Below are 18225 nucleotides of genomic sequence, written 5' to 3' on the forward strand. Positions count from 1 at the left end.
TGAGGATGGCACAGAGGCACCCTACAGGTAGGCCATGACTAAACGTATGACTCTACAAAGGAGCCATTTAAGCTTGTCTCTATCTACCCAAAAAAAAGAAGTTACGCCAGATGCTGATAACAGTGCAGCTGCATCTCGGTGCAGGCTGAAAGATGCATTCAAGAAACGGGACCCTCAGCTCTGTTCTGGCTACTGCAGCCACGTGGCTAGCAGTACTCAGGCTTAGCCATGCAGTCACAGCTCTCTTTAGTGGAAAACACTCAATGGAGCCAGAATCTCTCTTAAATATATCACAATTCCTACTTAAGTATTTTTAAACATCCCTGTATAGTTCTTTAATCATAGAGAGAACAATTCCCACCCCAATTAATTATTTTATCTGAGAAGAAGTCACAAGAGAATACACTTCAGGGCAGAAGAGGGTTAACACCACCAGCAGTTGCCACGCAAGTAAATTTGCAATGGGAAGACCGAGGTGTGCACACTGTGAGGCATAGCCCAACATCTAACAGCCAGCCACGAGCCAAGCAAGACGCTGTAGGTCCCTGGGAACGGCGACTGTTTTACACATGCTCAAGTGCATTTTCTGTTCACTAGAAAAAGCACAGACAAGCAGGAAAAACCGCTCAGGAAGCCCCTGTGCGCTCAGACAGGAAGACATACCAGGTAGGAGAAAAAAGAAAATATGTGGGAAATTATTTTATAAATAGATCTTTTTCTATAAAAAAAAAATACTCCTCGAAGTGTAAGTTTTCCTGCCCTTTTGGAAATACTGTCAGATACTGACCAAAACTGTATTTCTCTTTTTTTTCCATACATTACCAAATACAAAGCAAGTGCTTGGTTAATACTAATTAATACTGACAAATGTGGAAAAATCTTTAGTAGGTAAAATAGCTGTAACAAAAGTATTAGTAGTATCAAACAGTACCATTAAACACTACTATTGAATATTAGTAATAAAAGTAATAGTATTTACAAATATAGTATTATTACAGTATGACTTTATTAATAAAAATATTAAATATAGTACTCGTAATCACTATTTTTTTAAGTACAGTAATAGTAGAAATATTAAATACTAGTAACAAATAGTAGTCAAAAAAGTAGTAGTAATATTTTACAAAAACTTACCAGTTTTAAAAGATTATTGTATTGTAATGGTGTCAGATTCTAAATCAGTCTTTTGTAAGTATTCTGATGGAAATCACATTATAATTCTTTCCATTAAGTTCTGTTCCACACGCAAATCCATTATTAGAACTCATTTGAATGGGTCCAAATACTATGGTGATGTTTAGAACTGTTCAGGGTTTATTTTACACAGGAGAATGTCTTTTTATTTTTTCTTTCTGAAAAAAACAACCTTGAAGCTCGGTATTAGACCAAGCCAAAACTAAATGCTCCAGACTGGCTGAACAAGCTAAATACGTACAAATTGAAACTTACCGCAAACGCCTGCCCCACAGAGAATCTTGTCACTGCCAATATCCTCTGCCCGTTACAAAGCACGTAACAGACAAGCAGTACTGGGCATTCAAGATGGCATCAAGAGATGCTGCTCAAGAATATTTAGTTTGTTCCTTGATTCTCCGTGACACCTCTTATGTTTGTCTCACTCTGTGAGCAGCTTCCTTTGTACAAATTGTTGCCTGAAATCTTAACACTCCTCACTCCTAGGGGTGCTAAAATTTAGTAGCCTTGCCTTAGGCGCTAGCGGTGAAAGTCTCCGGGTGGTATCCTGAAAGACCTAAAGCGGTCTAGGGCTTAACCGGCTGCCCCCCAACTTTTCAACAGCAAGCTCCAGTAGAAGAGATTCTCCTGTAAAGTATCCGTGTTCCTTAGAAATGAGGATGGAAGATTGTTTCTGCAAAATTTTGTAGCCAAATAGCTAAATGTGTGTTACTGATGCTAGTTTATCTTCTTAACAACTAATTTATTGAAAACATCCAATACACATTAGAGTCTTATTTTCAATAAACAGGTTGATTCCACTGGAACATTAAACTTAAATAATCTTTTCTTGCTCTCCCAAATAGCCCCAAGTAAATAAACAGGATTTAAATTCAGAAGTCTACAGGGGAAGGGCAGATTAATTTTGATGGAAGTTAAACATGTTGGGGCACAGCTGGACCCACAGTTTAATCTCTGAAACACCCTCACCCCAATATACAAAACATTTCTAGGAAAACGGATGTTTGCTCTTACATCCAGAACCACAATAGCCAGTATAATATAAAGTTAGGACTCTTGAGAAGTAGCAAAAAAAGTAAGCGTAGCTACTAATATTCATTATAACCAAAGGGTTCTAAACACACCGTAATCAGAAAAGATAATGATGATCTGGCTGCAATGAACACACAACGCAAAGACACACACTACCTAATAAAGCAGTTTTGAATGACGACTGTATTTTGCCCTCAATCCCCTAGCTTTTCTTTGCATCCTGAACTCCAAGGAGAATGTACTCAGAGATGCCCATGGCAACACAAAGCCCATTGACTTCAAAGGACACCACAAAGGAGGGACAAAAGATTACACTTTTTGAGGCTTTTGAGAACTATGTAAAAGTCTGAAAAGAAACAAGTGCAGATATATTTAAAATAGCATTTGTAAAGACAGACTGTTTTCTGACCGTACACAAAACAAGTTACTGTAGGAAATGGGGTTTCGTGAATACATGTGGAATGTGGTGCTCTCAATAGGCTGGCTACAGTGGAGATTAAATTCATGACTTAAAAATAAAACAGCATGAGCTTCGACAGCTTCAACTAAAACATCTGACTCCATTCATAAAGCTGTAACACACCCAGCTTCTGTGTACGTCCCAGACTTTTGTTATGGTCTAAAATGGTATAAGCCACCTTCTGACTAAACCATCCAAAGCCCTGGAACATAAAATCAGGTATCAATAATCTACAGAAAGCCGTGGCTCATGGCAAGAACACCAGCAAATTTCCTTCACTCATCTCCGAACTTTTTTTTTTGGTAGTTTTTATTTAACAAACCAAAACTTTTTTCAAAGTGTATAGGCTGATGAAACTAAGGTATTCATAAGCCTCGTAGTCCATAGTGCATATATTGTCTCCAGCAATCCAGAGCATTTTTTCTTGATTGTTAATGGTAGCAAAGAACAAATTTCAGAAATATTTTAAAACCTTGCATTTTAAAAAGTAACAAAAGGAGGAACCCATAGAGTGAACTCAAGATTCTGTAGTGCAATTTTCTACTCTAACAGTATGCAGACGAGTGGCTATTAGTCACTGAAGGGTACGACGCTGCACCCACCGCAGGCCATCTTTGGAGTCTTTGTGGTAAGCCATCTGCCACAGTGGTTTTCAAAACCTCTTTCACCACCAACATCAGACAACATCTCCTGCAGTTTGCTAAAAAGCAAAATTTTGACTCTTATCCAATCCTTTTCTTTAAATCATAAAACTGAATGGTTCAAAAGCAGAAACAGGCTCCCCTCCCTTGAAGTGACAGAAAAGTGGGTTTTGTTTTCTCCTCTCCCCGCTGAAATATTTTTTGGGAATGGTACACATGAATACAGCAACGATGTGTTTACCATACACAGCACAGACCTGAAGCATCATTCAGTCACTGTAATACATACAAGAAAGAGTATGAAAAACATGCAAGATTTTACCAAAAACGTTCATGTAAGATCTTGCCTAAAGCGCACTTCAGTATATCAACAAAAGTAGTAATTGTAATGCAGTTTCCAAAACCATTAATATTATTTGTTATTTTGCTATTTTACTATATTGCTATTTTGCTAACAATGTTTTTGTTCTAGATCCGTGTATCGTTTATATACACTACAAAGCATGATTCAGTCCTCTGATGTAAAGTAACTGCGAACCTACTTTGCCAATCGGAATTGCAAAAAAATTCAACATCCTTTTACATCTGCCAGTCATGAACATCATCGGTGCACAACTTTAGGTCAGTGTCGCCGAAACCAGGACAGTCAGTTAAAATTGCATTTGTTAGTTTATGCTAGCTAGGTGACTAAAGGAGCATTCAAAGGAAAACAATCTAATTTATCTTGATCCCCTCCCCTGTAATATCCTCTGTCTACGTCACTAGATCAAAAATAAATTACAAATCATAAATTAAAAATGAGAAATTATATGCAATATTTTGAACAATGTATGTGCAACAATCAGCTGAAATGAACTTGGAAATGTAATTCAGTATCAAAATTTCTGGTCGAGGTATTATGAAGTTGATATTCAACAGAACGGCCTATCTCACAATCAAACTCAAAACAAGGCACGTTATAGTTTTCTTGATTTATACTTTAAAAGTATATAAAGCCATGCAATTACATTCTAAAGCACAGAAAATAAACATTATCACTAGTTCCACAAGATCTTCAGTGTGAGTTATACCTGTGACTTGAAACAACGGACTTCCCATATATCAGAACCTTCTTTTTTTTAATTGCAGAATGAAATATGAAGTGCTTTAATTCTCCATGTAAATGATACAGAAAGACAATGCAGGTTCTAATAACTACCACAAAAATAATTACATTAATGTCACAGGTTCCTGTGCACACTTGGTGTAACAGCTCTGCACAGTGTCTGCCTGTAGACAGAAATTATTCCACCGTGGCAAGATCTAAGCAATGCATCCCAGGCACCGCTAGGCCCCAGAGGGTGGCTAGTGGGTGATTCAGGAGTTAATTAGCCAACAAAGAGCAAGGTAAAATTGCATGAACACAGAACCTTGTTAATGCCACTAAACAATTTCTAGCACCTAAGCAGCCTGTTCAGTCGTAGCTATCCTTATACAGGGCTGCCTTGCACCGTGAAGATGTACGGCCAATGTTTGGTCAATGCAAGTGATGCTGGCAATCTGTTTGATCTGTAACGTACACTAAGGGCGATAGCGAAGTTCTGATTTCAAAATGGTACTCAAAACAAAATTAAATTCATTTCTATTAGCCACATAGGTCTTTACTATGGAAGTACTACTAAAAGTTCTCAAGTGCTTCTAATATTCTGCATGTATTCCTATGCGACACCAAATGTAACTAGCAACGCTAGCATCCTGCAGCATCTGCTTATTTCCATATGCTATTAATAACATGGTAAATTTATAAATTGTCAAGATACATATCTAGAAAAGAAATTCTAAGGGGAGCATGGTCTATTCCCTAAATTCCACAGTTTTGTGGGTTGTTTTGTTTTCAGTCTGAGAACATCTCTGCAGTTGTTTTTGTTTTTTTTTTAAGGAATATCTCTAAGTCAAATGTAATCTAAATAAAGGTCTAAATGAATAAGCCTATATATCAAAGTGGTTTACCTAATTAGTATGTCCTCTGGGGCGGGGGGGTGTTTGGTTGGTGGTGGTGAGCCACATCAGAGGAACATGTGCTGGTCACCCAAGAAGACACAGTGTTGTTGCACTTTGGAAGCAGCACAACATCTTTGTTAAATACTTATGAAACAATCACTTGTTTCTCCCCTAAAAACATGCCCCAAGCAGCATTCAAATGATTGCACTGGAACAAAACGTAAAGATCGAAGAAGGTGGAAAAGAAACTTGAACTTACTCCCTCAGTCCCAAATAAGCACACTAATCACAAGGCTAGTGGCTACTTTGGATCACTGGAATTCACTCCAAAGGCTTCCACCTCCCCAGAATATGAAGGATTTCTTTGAATAGATGATCTTTGAGACCTGGATCAGGAACCCAGAAGCAATTATCTTTACACCTCCTCATTCACCTTCCCTTTCAACTTACCTGAGATTGGTCCAATCTCTCAGAACAGCTTAAGAACAATACAGGAAAGCAGGCATACTTTTAACATGACATTTTTCATTGTTCTCATTTTCCTGATATTTCATGCCTGCATTTCTCTAACTCTACAGCTCCATGATGTGGCTTTTTAAACTGGGAAAAATAAGTTGCCTGACTCAGAACCGCAATATGAACCTGTATTTGCCACATCTCAGGCCAGAGCGCTAAGTGGGTTACTAGGTATTTTGTAGTTTGTGCTGCAGACTTGTTTTGTTCACATGTTTTTAAATCCCTAACTTTTACTCTGCAAACTAATGAACACTTGTGAAATCATGGAACTTCTTACAGTGCAATTTTCTTGGGTTTTGCCCAGCCATAGAAACTATTTGTCAAATACATCTGAGAGTCTAGGCCATATTAAGGGAAGCTTGATTATTACTAACCCCAGCTTATACAGTTGTCAAGACAACAGTGAAGATTCATTAACAGAAACTGTTTCTATCAAACTGGAAATCACAGTTGAAGCCTCAGTCCCATGTTCACATCATCCAAAACCATATGCAAATATGTGAATGCAAAAGAAAATTCCAAATTAACATTGGCGTTTTTTCATACTGATCCAAACAGACAAGCAAACTTTCTCTCTCCTTTCCTACTTTGAAGTATGAAGAAATATGTTTAAATCTTCCTTTATTAACAAGAAGTCTATACAAAAATACTCAGCTTTAATTTTCACTTGCTAAGCTTTCACGCATACTAACACAGTCAATGTTCACAAGATAGACCGTACACATATTTACCTACAAGTAGGACCCATTCACGTATTTAACATCTCACCAGTCTTACTAACTGATTGCTCACTGCCATAAGCCACCACGGTGGCTTACCAACTCAGTTGATAGGTCAACAATTGCAACGCCAGGTTCAGAAGACGTTAAACACTATGGCTTCATTTGTCTGACATAAGGTTCATGAAATCCACACTAGACAGAGGCCTAAAGCATATTACTAGTATAGTGTTCAAAAGCAATCTATCATCTACTGGAGTGGTTAATACTCCAAAGGGTTGGGCTGCCATTCAGAGGGACCTCAACAGGCTGGAGGAATGGGCCTACAGACACTTCATGAAGTTAAAAAACAACAACAAAAAAAAGAGACAAGTTGTTCCTCCTGGGGAGGAACAACCCCAGGCACCAGTACAGGCTGCAGCCAACCGGCTGGAAAGCAGCTTTGCAGAAAAGGCCCTGGGAGTCCTGGGGGAGAAGCTGAACATGAGCCAGTCCTTGCAGCAAAGGCCAGCGGCATCATGGGCTGTGTTAGGTAGAGCATCACCAGCAGGTCGAGGGAGGAGATGCTGCTCTGCTGCCCAGCACTGGTGAGACACACCTGGAGTGCTGTGTCCTGTGCTGGGCTCCCCAGGACAAGAGAGACACGGACATACCGGAGCGAATCCAGCAAAGGGCCACTGAGCTGATTAAGGGACTGGAGCGTCTGTCACACATGGAGAGGCTGAGAGAGCTGGGGACGTTTAGCCTTGAGCAGAGAAGGCTCAGGGAGGATCTTATCAATATGTATAAATACCTGATGGAGGGAATAAAGACAACAGAGCCAGACTCTTCTTAGTGGTGCCCAGTGAAAGGGCAAGAAACAACAGGCACAAGCTGAAACACAAAGAATTCCAGTCAAAAAAAAAAAGGGGGGGGGGGGGGGGGGGGGCGGGGAATGTTGTTGGGGTTTTTTGTTTGGGTTTTGTTGTTGTTTATTGTGAGGATGTTTGCCCAGAGAGTCTGTGGAGTCTCCATCCCTGGAGATACACAAAACCTGGCTGGGCACAGCCCTGAGCAACCTGCTCTGCTTGACCCTGCTCTGACCAGGAAAGCTGGTCTAGATCAGTGACCTCCAAAGTGGAGTGTGTGCAAGACAATCCACTTGGATGTGGGAAGAAAATATTTTTTGTACCATTAATAAATAATTTTTTTTAAAAATTAAGTAGTGTTTATTTCATCTTTATCGCATCCTTTTTTAATTTCTATTCTTGTGTGTGTTTTATAATGCGCACAATCTATTAGTACAGTGGTACATAGATATAATTTATAAAGAAAAAAGCATACACACATTGGGGGTGCGTGCTCAAAACCAACGCATGCCTGTACGCAAAGTGAGTGAACGGATTCAGTGGAAAACAATTTCCTTTCCTGCCAGCTGATGTCTGTTGCTTTCTGAAATTTGCCCTTCACCTTGCTAAACCCTAAACCTTATCTTCTTCTAAATTGATATTAATAATTGGTTTTGGATTTCGTCCACAATTCTACTAAAAGTTACTTTATAGTTTTGGGGGTTTTTCATTGTGTTTTTTTATTTTTGAGACTCCTTCAGGCTACTTTACCCTACTTTCCCAGAGGAATGGGTACTGCAGCAGTCCACATTCTGGTTTTCCACCTATGAAAAGACTACCAGGGTCAGCATACAGTTAGCTATGCCACTTCCTCCTCCTCAAACACTTATCTCCTTCTAGCAGCCAAACCTGTCTAAGAGCGCCTTTAAATTTCTACATTAAGCTTTACTGAGGAGCAGGATCCAGATTTTTTACAGTGATTATACATTAAGAACAAATTGAGCCCTGTTTAACAAAAGCTTAATGCTCTTACTTATGCAACCTGACATTATAGGTATATATCCATGCTATTTTTCTGCCAAGTTACTACATAAAATACCCAATTAAATTATCGTATACACATTCAAGGTATGTCAAACAATAGTCTGTCCATTTATAAACCCCAATTCAAAAAACTAATGTATTTTTATTGTTTACTTAAGCTTTGCAGTTGCATTAAAAAATAATAATAAATAAACCATTTGGAGTACATTAACAAAATAAGCAAAACATTAACTGAATTGAATGCTTTATGATTTTATGTGCAATCATAAGGAAACCAAATTCTTACAATACCACTCTTTATACACTGAGTAATGGCAAACTACTATCAGCTCATTATCTCATTCAAGGTCTAAAATAATATGTAAAGTAGAACTAGAGAAAGTTCATATGCTTTATGATCATTTCAAAACCCTTCAGAAAGTTTATTTTGCATACATCTATATACATAAACAAGAAAGATGATTTTCATGTAATCCTTAATTTGTATACCATTCAGTTTCTGAAGAGCTGGAAAAAGAACAAGACCCTTCTTGGATAATTAGTGTTTGTTTATGCAGAGCACAGTGATATTCATAGACTAGAAATGTACTGAAACCCATATTAAATTGACCATTTTTCTCAAACAGAAAGTTAAAACGGAAGGTCTCGTTCCAAACAGGAGCACTGGGGAAAAGCGTTCATTGTGTCTCTCATCTGGCAGACCAGCAGTACCACTCTGGGAAATCAGAGAGGATTTGGGCAGACTGCCCACCCAACTTAAGGCTCATCTGAGATCCGCATATATCCGCTTAGCTATCCAACTAGGATTTTTTTGTTGTTGTTGTTTTCATGCCCACATGATTTTAGTGCCTTTGTGCAATGGGCAACCCTCTCCGCATGCTTCCCTTACCAAAAGGAGGCAGGTATCTCACAATACTGAGGCCAGCAAATCTATGTCCTTCCACACCTGCTCTGATGTCCGCTACAGTTATGGGAAAGCAATTTAATTTTTGCTTAAATTACTATTTAATCTGCCAAAATGTACCATTTGAATTACATATGCTACAGATAACCTTGGGATCCAAATAGAAAAACGCAGCCACCCAGGATATGGGGTGACTATGTAGCAGTTGAAAGAACCGTACAGCCTAAAATAACAAGTGTCTTTTGCACACATTTAGAAAAATACACACACCTACATGCATATACCTCTCTAAATTAACATTCTGCACCTTTTATGTATTACTCAAGCACGTTATAAAAACATACTACAGTCTTAATTTAGTAAGTCAGGTATTTTCTTTACCTCCGTAAAAACAACTAAGAAAAAACATCAACCATATAATATTGACTGCAATTAAGAGAATTCCAGCACCGCACAATATCTGTCACACTTCACAATCAATAACTATTTCTCAGAATGGCCTGTATACTAGCAGAAATAGCCAGGATACAAATTTATGAGATAGTAAAGTGCTTTTTATTGTATGCGCCGCATAGAATCATGAGAATCTTCTATACAGTCCTTGTAACAGAAACGTGACCTTTGAAATGCCAAAGCTCCCTTTGCTACCAAATGTTTATCACCAAAGAGCTGTCAGCTCCCAAGTTTTTAAAAGATTAACTCTGCTGAGTCATGTATCACAAAATGCCGCAAACCTACCCATGGCACATTGTTACAGGAGAGCAGCAACTTGAAATCCAATTTTTTAAAATACTAAAAGTAGCTTCATATGCCAAAAGTTCCCCAAATCTTTATTTTAAATCACGTTCCATTTATTGGCGCTACATGAAAAATTTATGTACACAGGTGACTGGCCACATAGGGAGAAAACCCTAAACGTATGAAGCAAAACAAGCAAAAAGCAAGAAATTACAATTAGAAAGGTGAATGCCATTATTTTTACAGTTATTTGCAACACTAGTAGTTGAAATGTTTAGAAAGGAAAGAATATAATTTGGAGGTAATAAGAAAGGCTTCAAAAGAGGCAGGTTGCATTTCAAGTCAGAATACCTTTACAAACACTTATTCATAGCAGTGTACGTGAGACAAGAGCATCATGAACATAAAGTCAGAGGCAGGCAAATAAAGTCAGTCACACACATTGTGCTGGTTTTGGCTAGGACAGAGTTAATTTTCTTCACAGCAGCTGCTATGGGGCTGTGGTTTGGATTTGTGCTGGAAACAGTGTTGGTAGCACAGGGATGTTTTCGTTCCTGCTGAGCAGTGCTGACACAGAGTCAAGGCCTTTTCTGCCTCTCACCCCACCCCACCAGCGAGCAGGCTGGGGGGGCACAAGGAGTTGGGAGGGGACACGGCCGGGACAGCTGACCCCAACTGACAGCTGACAGCACACCGTATGACGTCATGCTCAGCAATAAACTAGGGGGAAGGTTGGCCGGGGGGCCGCTGCTCAGGGACTGGCTGAGCATTGGTCAGTTGGTGGTGAGCAATTGTTTTCATTTGCATCACTTGTCTGTCTTGGATTTTATTTCTCTCTCTTTGTTGTTTTCCTTTGCATTACAATTTATTATTAATATATTTTATTTTATTTCTATTTTTAAACTGTTCTTATCTCAACCCACGAGTTTTCTCACTTTTACCCTTCCAATTCTCTTCCCCTCATCCCACCGGGGGGAGTGAGCGAGTGGCTGCGTGGTGCTTAGCTGCCGGCTGGGGTTAAACCACGAGAGTCCTTTTTGGCACCCAACGTGGGGCTCGAAGGGTTTGAGATAATAACAGATTGACCAGAGCATATTAGAAGGGATTTATATCTGTTAACAGTTGCGGGTCACGATATTGATTAATCTGTTCTCGATATCAGTTTATCTGATCTGCGCCATGCTCTTTTTTTTGCTGTACATGTTAAAGATTGGTGTTGGCTTTTGCAGTTTGCAGTGCTCTGTAGTGATTAGCGATGTTTTGCCTGGGAGACTTGTTATTAAAACACTGACCTTGAGCTTAATCTGGCATTTGGGCTCTGTACTGAAGCCATTACTGTACTTCGGGTACCATCTCATGGAGACAATTAACAATTATACTTCTTCCTCTGAGAGGTTTTTTGTGGAGGAAATACAGAATGGCACCTTCGCTACCTTCTTCTGTGATGTTTTCTCCCTTGCTACAGTATCTTCTCAGTATCTTGAACATCGTTAGGTAGTTACGATACTTCTGTTGGTATTTCTTAGGAATATTGCTTCGGTTTTGTCTAAGGTTAACAAGCAATTTAGGAATATGACCCAGGCTCCGCGAGAGTATGATCATGGGTGGCACAGCATGTGGGAGAATATGGGCAGGTGTCTAGAGAACTTCTCACCTCCAATGGTGTGGAACTTCACTCCCGAACAACTACAGGATCCTGATGAAGCGATAGAATGTTTAAAAAAAAAAAAAAAATTCCGCGGCTATTCCAAAGAGGCACAACTTACCGCACTGTGCTGGGCCCTGGCCAGCATCTACCAAACACTGCTTGATATTACGCAGCACCCTCAGGGAGAAGAGAGGGAAAACAAACCAACAGACACTACGGCTAAAGCAGACACTATATCAGTTGCCCCTATAACTAAAAAGAAACAATGGAAGTGGAAGTCAGCTCTTTTAGTAAGTGATGAAGAAGCTTCTCCTAAGAGGGAGCAGGAGAAAGAATCAGAAGAGGCAGCCTGTTCTGCAGCAGAGCAGTCACAAGAACAGGAAGAGGAAGAGACCGAAATCATAAATGAGACAGAAACCACCCCATCCCTACCCCTAAGTGAGCTCTGAGACATGCAAAAAGATTTTAGCCGTCAACCAGGTGAGCTAATTCTCAGCTGGTTACTCCGATGCTGGGATACTGGGGCCAGTAGTCAGGAATCAGAGGGTAAGGAAGCCCGGCAGCTAGGATCCCTTGCTAAAAATAAGGCCACTGACAAAGGGATTGGAAAAAAGGCAGGAGTCCTCAGTCTTTGGCGGTGACTCCTGTCAAGTATGAAGGACAGGTATCCCTTCAAGGAAGAACTTGCAAATTCCTGAAGCAAATGGACCAACACTGAGGGAGGTATCCAGTATCTGAGGGAATTAGCCGTGCTGGAGGTGAGGTATAACAACCTGGGTGACGACCAGGCATCCAAAGACCCGGATGGAATCCGGCGCACACGGTCCATGTAGCGAAAGTTTGTATGAAATGCACCGACATCATACACCAACACCCTGGCGATAATGAGCTGGACAGACACAGAAGCACCAACTATAGATGAACTGGCCAGACAACTCCGAGAATATGAAGATAATCTCGCTTCCTCCATGTGGGCCTGTGTCTTGGCTGTGGACAGACTGACCCAAAAAATGTCTGAGCAAGCCGAGAAGGGTAGGTCTTCTTCACGCACTCCAACCAAGGCCTCAGCTATTAAGAGTCAGCCTTTTTCTGTTCAACGGAAAGGGTACCAGTGGTACACACCATGTGCAACCCTGTGGTTCTTCCTGCGTGACCAGGGGGAGGACATGAGGAAGTGGGATGGTGAACCTACCTGGAGACTAGAAGCTCGGGTACGGAAACTGCAAGGAAGAACAGCCGCCAAAAAGCATCCATCCAGGAAAATTACTGCTCTGGTGTCTGCTGGGCAGAGTAGAAGGGCTGATTGTACTTTTGACCCTGATGAAGGGACTTCTGTTTTGCAGTTACAAAAATCAAGTAATGAAGACTCCAACCAGGACTAGAGGGGCCCTGCCTTCGGCCAGGTGGAGGAAAGGGACAACTGGGTTTACTGGACTGTGTGGATTCGGTGGCCTGGCACATCAGCCCCATGGGAGTATAAAGCTCTAGTGGACACCGGTGCACTGTGTACTCTAATACCATCAGATTACAAAGGGGCAGCATCCATCTGTATTTCTGGAGTAACGGGAGGATCCCAAGAACTGTCTGTGTTGGAGGCTGAGGTAAGCCTAACTGGGAATGAGTGGCAAAAGTCAAGAGTCACCCCATTGTGACTGGTCCAGAGGCTCCGTGTATCCTTGGCATAGACTACCTCAGGAGACAGTACTTCAAAGACCCAAAAGGGTACCAGTGGGGTTTTGGTATAGCTGCCTTGAGTACAGAGAAGATTAAACAGCTGTCTACCTTGTCTGGTCTCTCAGAGGATCCGTCTGTGGTGGGGTTGCTGCGGGTTAAAGAAAGCAGGTGCCAATTGCCACCGTGACAGTGCACCAGCGACAATATTGCACCAAGTCTCCCTGGTTCCCATGCGTAAGTTGACCCGACACCTGGAGAGTCAAGGAGTGATCAGTAAGACACATTCACCCTTTAATAGTCCCATATGGCCAGTGCAAAAATCTAATGGAGAGTGGAGGCTAACAGTGGACTATCGAGGCCTGAATGAAGTCAAACTGCCGCTGAGTGCTGCCGTACCACACATGCTAGAACTCCAATATGAACTGGAGCCAAAGGCTGCAATGGTATGCAACAATTGATATCGCCAACGTGTTTTTCTCGATCCCTCTGGCAGCAGAGTGCAGGCCACAGTTTGCTTTCACATGGAGGGGTATCCAGTACATCTGGAATCGACTGCCCCAGGGGTGGAAACACAGCCCTACCATTTACCATGGACTGATACAGACTGCACTGGAACAAGGTGAAGCTCCAGAACACCAGCAGTATGTTGATGACATCATTGTGCGGGGCAACACAGCAGAGGAAGTGTTTGAGAAAGGCAAAAGAATAATTCAGATTCTTTTGAAAGCTGGTTTTGCTATAAAAGAAAGTAAGGTCAAAGGACCTGCACAGGAAATTCAGTTTTTAGGAATAAAATGGCAAGATGGGCGTCATCATATCCCAATGGATGTGATCAATAAAATAACAGTTATGTCTCCACCAACTAATAAAAAAGAAATACAAGCTTTCTCAGGTGTCATGGGTTTTTGGAGTATGCATATTCCAGGTTATAGTCTGATCGTAAACCCTCTCTATCAAGTGACCCAGAAGAAGAATGACATTGAATGGGGCCCCGAGCAGCAACAAACCTTTGAACAAATTAAATGGGAGATAGTTCATGCAGTAGCCCTTGGGCCAGTCTAGGCAGGACAAGATGTGAAAAACGTGCTTTACACCTCAGCCAGGGATAATGGTCCCACCTGGAGCCTCTGGCAGAAAACACCAGGGGAGACTCCAGGTCGACCCCTAGGGTTTTGGAGCCTGAGGTACAGAGGATCTGAGGCCCGCTATACTCCAACTGAGAAAGACATATTGGCAGCACATGAAGGGATTCGAGCTGCTTCAGAAGTGGTTGGTACTGAAGCACAGCCCCTCCTGGCACCTCGAGTGCCTGTGCTCGGCTGGATGTTCAAAGGGAGGGTCCCCTCTACGCATCATGCAACTGATACTACATGGAGTAAGTGGGTCACACTGATCACACAACAGGCTTGAATAGGAAAACCCCAGCCGCCCAGGAATCCTGGAAGTGATCATGGACTGGCCAGAGGGACGAAACTTCAGAGTGTCACCAGAGGAGGTGACTCATGCTGAAGAGGTCCCTCTGTATAATAAATTACCAGAAAATGAAAAACAACATGCCCTGTTCACTGATGGATCCTGCCATATTGTGGGAAAACACTGAGGGTGGAAAGCGGCTGTGTGGAGTCCTACATGACAAGTCACAGAAACTGCTGAAGGACAAGGTGAATCAAGTCAGTTTGCAGAGGTGAAAGCCATAGAGCTGGCTTTAGATATTGCTGAACGAGAAAAATGGTCAGTACTTTATCTCTATACTGACTCATGGATGGTGGCAAATGCCCTGTGGGGGTGGTTGCAGCAATGGAAGCAGAGCAATTGGCAGCGCAGAGGCAAACCCATCTGGGCTGCTAAGTCATGGCAAGATATTGCTGCCCCGGTAGAGAACCTGCTTGTCAAAGTACGTCACGTAGATGCTCACGTACCCAAGAGTCGGGCCACTGAAGAACATCGAAACAATAAGCAGGTGGACCAGGCTGCTAGAATTGAAGTGGCTCAGGTGGATGTGGATTGGGAACATAAGGGTGAGCTATTGATAGCTCGATGGGCCCATGACACATCAGGACTGTGGACTTGGCTATTGATGCCATTGCACAGGTTATCCATGAATGACAAATGTGCACCATAATCAAACAAGCTAAGCGGCTAAAGCCTTTTTGGTATAGAGGATGATGGCTGAAATATCAATATGGGGAAGCCTGGCAGATTGATTATATCACACTACCATGACCCCACCATGGCAAGCACCATGTGCTTACAATGGTGGAAGCGACTACTGGATGGTTGGAAACATACCCTATGACTCATGCCACTGCCTGGAATACTGTCTTGGGCCTTGAAAAGCAAGTCCTACGGCGACATGGCACCCCTGAAAGAACTGAGTCACACAACAGGACTCATTTCCGAAACAACCTCATAAACACCTGGGCCAAGGATCATGGCATTGAGTGGGTGTATCACATCCCCTGTCATGCACCAGCCTCCAGGAAAACTGAACGATACAACGGACTGTTAAAGACTGCGCTGAGAGCAATGGGTGCTGGGACGTTCAAACGTTGGGATACACATTTAGCAGAAGCCACTTGGCTAGTTAACACTAGGGGATCTGCCAGTCGACCTGGCCCTGCCTAGTCAAACCCCCCCCACACTGTGGAAAGAGACAAGATCCCTGTAGTACATATAAGGAACTTGTTGGGAAAAACAGTCTGGGTTATTCCTTCCTCAGGAAAGGGTAAACCTATCCATGGGATTGTTTTTGCTCAAGGACCTGGGTGCACATGGTAGGCAATGCAGAAGGATGGGGGAGTCCAATGTGTACCTCAAGGTAATTTAATCCCGGGTGAAAATAATCCATGATTTGAGTTGCATGTTATGGGAATTACTATAGCAGGAACCCCTTGCTGCTAGCCAGGCTAGGAGCAAGGGGAGGAGTTCATTGCAATGTTAAACCCTATAACCTGGCTCAAAGGGACCAGGGGTGGAGATTGTAATGGAAATACCTTTAAACTGTTGTAACCCATGATTTGAGTTGCATGCATAGGAATTACTGTAGCAGGAACCACCTGAACCAATGGAGGAGAAGCCTTACAAGAAGCAGTGCAAGTGCAGCAGTGACCCGACCTGAGCTGGCTTTGGTGCCCAGTAACTCCACGCAACACACCGCCTCTCCTGGCCTGAGTGACCACCATAACAGATGGAGCCCAAAGTCATGAACTCAGTGGACATCTGTGGAGATTTTAAAGACATTTCACAGGGCTGGTTCAGAGACTAAGGGAATGATATCTGTGTATTGTATCAAAGGATGGGAAGGGGGGGGGTGGTTAATGAGGATATATTAGATAGTGTGGGACTGAGCATGACATAAATGGTATGGAATAAGGGGTGGAGAATGTGCTGGTTTTGCCTGGGGTAGAGTTAATTTTCTTCACAGCAGCTGGTATGGGGCCGTGTTTTGGATTTGTGCTGGAAACAGTGTTGATAACACAGGGATGTTTTCGTTCCTGCTGAGCAGTGCTGACACAGAGTCAAGGCCTTTTCTGCTCCTCACCCCACCCCACCAGCGAGCAGGCTGGGGGTGCGCAAAAAGCTGGGACACCTGACCCCAACTGACCAAAGGGATATTCCACACCATATGACGTCATGCTCAGCAATAAACTAGGGGGAAGGTTGGCCAGGGGGCCGCTGCTCAGGGACTGGCTGAGCATTGGTCAGTTGGTGGTGAGCAATTGTTTTCATGAGCAATTGTTTTCATTTGCATCACTTGTCTTTCTTGGGTTTATATTTCTCTCTGTTATTTTCCTTTGCATTACAATTTCTTACTATTATTACAATTTTTTTTATTTTATTTTGATTATTAAACTGTTCTTATCTCAACCCATGAGTTTTCTCACTTTTACCCTTCCAATTCTCTTTCCCCATCCTGCTGAGTGGGGGAGGGTAGTGAGCGAGCGGCTGTGTGGTGCTTAGTTGCCGGCTGGGGTTAAACCATGACACACATCCATAAATTTAAAGGGATTGTGAATGCAATCAAAGCAAATGGGTGTAATTAGTTTTTCAAGAAGATTCTCAATATTTTTTGTTGTTTTTACTTTTTACTGCGCTAGTGCAAGTCTAAGAAGTTACTCCGATATCAGGCAAGTAAAATGAAGCACTACGTTTGAATCATTACATTTTACTATCCAACTTTCAAAACCTTTGAAAGTACAGGTTACTATAATTTTCTGATCCACAGATAATACTATAATTAACATCTTTCTGATTATTCGGTGAGTTTCAGTGAGTTCATCAATCTGTCTTTGATTCCACCACCTTTCACCTTTCATTCCCTTTTCCAGGTACTATAGCTGGCAAGTTTCTTTGGAGTCCTGTACCCAGATACTCTACAGTGCAAGTAAGGGTGACAGAAGATTCATGCACTGACTAATTTTAACCTCCCCTAATAAGCATTAAGTGCAATGATATGAGAATATTAAGCAAAATACACATCTCTACAATCTATGAAGGACCAGATAGATTTTAACGTTCCATTAGCAAAACCAAAATCATGTAAATCTGGTGATAAAATCAGAGTACACAGGAACTACATACATAAAAATCAAATCCAATTTAAAAGTAAACACAGGTTTGTTCAAACAGCATTGTACAATTGCTTTAACACTTACAGAATTTAGATGAACAATATTTTCATTCACTCACAGTTTAGTATAAATATAAAGCAAGGCACCCCTTAAGCATTTTAAATAACAAATTAAACATTTACGTTTTTTACTGTGCAGTCAGGCTTAACATTTATGCAGCTTCAAAACCAAAGTACAGCCTCAAGGGAAGCCTCTCCACTGACAAATTAATACCTTA

At 41.7% G+C, this 18225-nt stretch overlaps 1 protein-coding gene across 5 annotated transcripts in view; it reads right to left on the reverse strand.

Moving 5' to 3' along the window:
• Window positions 1-18225, reverse strand: part of DPYD (dihydropyrimidine dehydrogenase) — a 377405-nt gene that overhangs the window by 310307 nt on the left and 48873 nt on the right. The window lies entirely within an intron of this gene.

Source organism: Aptenodytes patagonicus, chromosome 5, assembly GCF_965638725.1.
Source record: "Aptenodytes patagonicus chromosome 5, bAptPat1.pri.cur, whole genome shotgun sequence".
Classification (NCBI taxonomy): domain Eukaryota; kingdom Metazoa; phylum Chordata; class Aves; order Sphenisciformes; family Spheniscidae; genus Aptenodytes; species Aptenodytes patagonicus.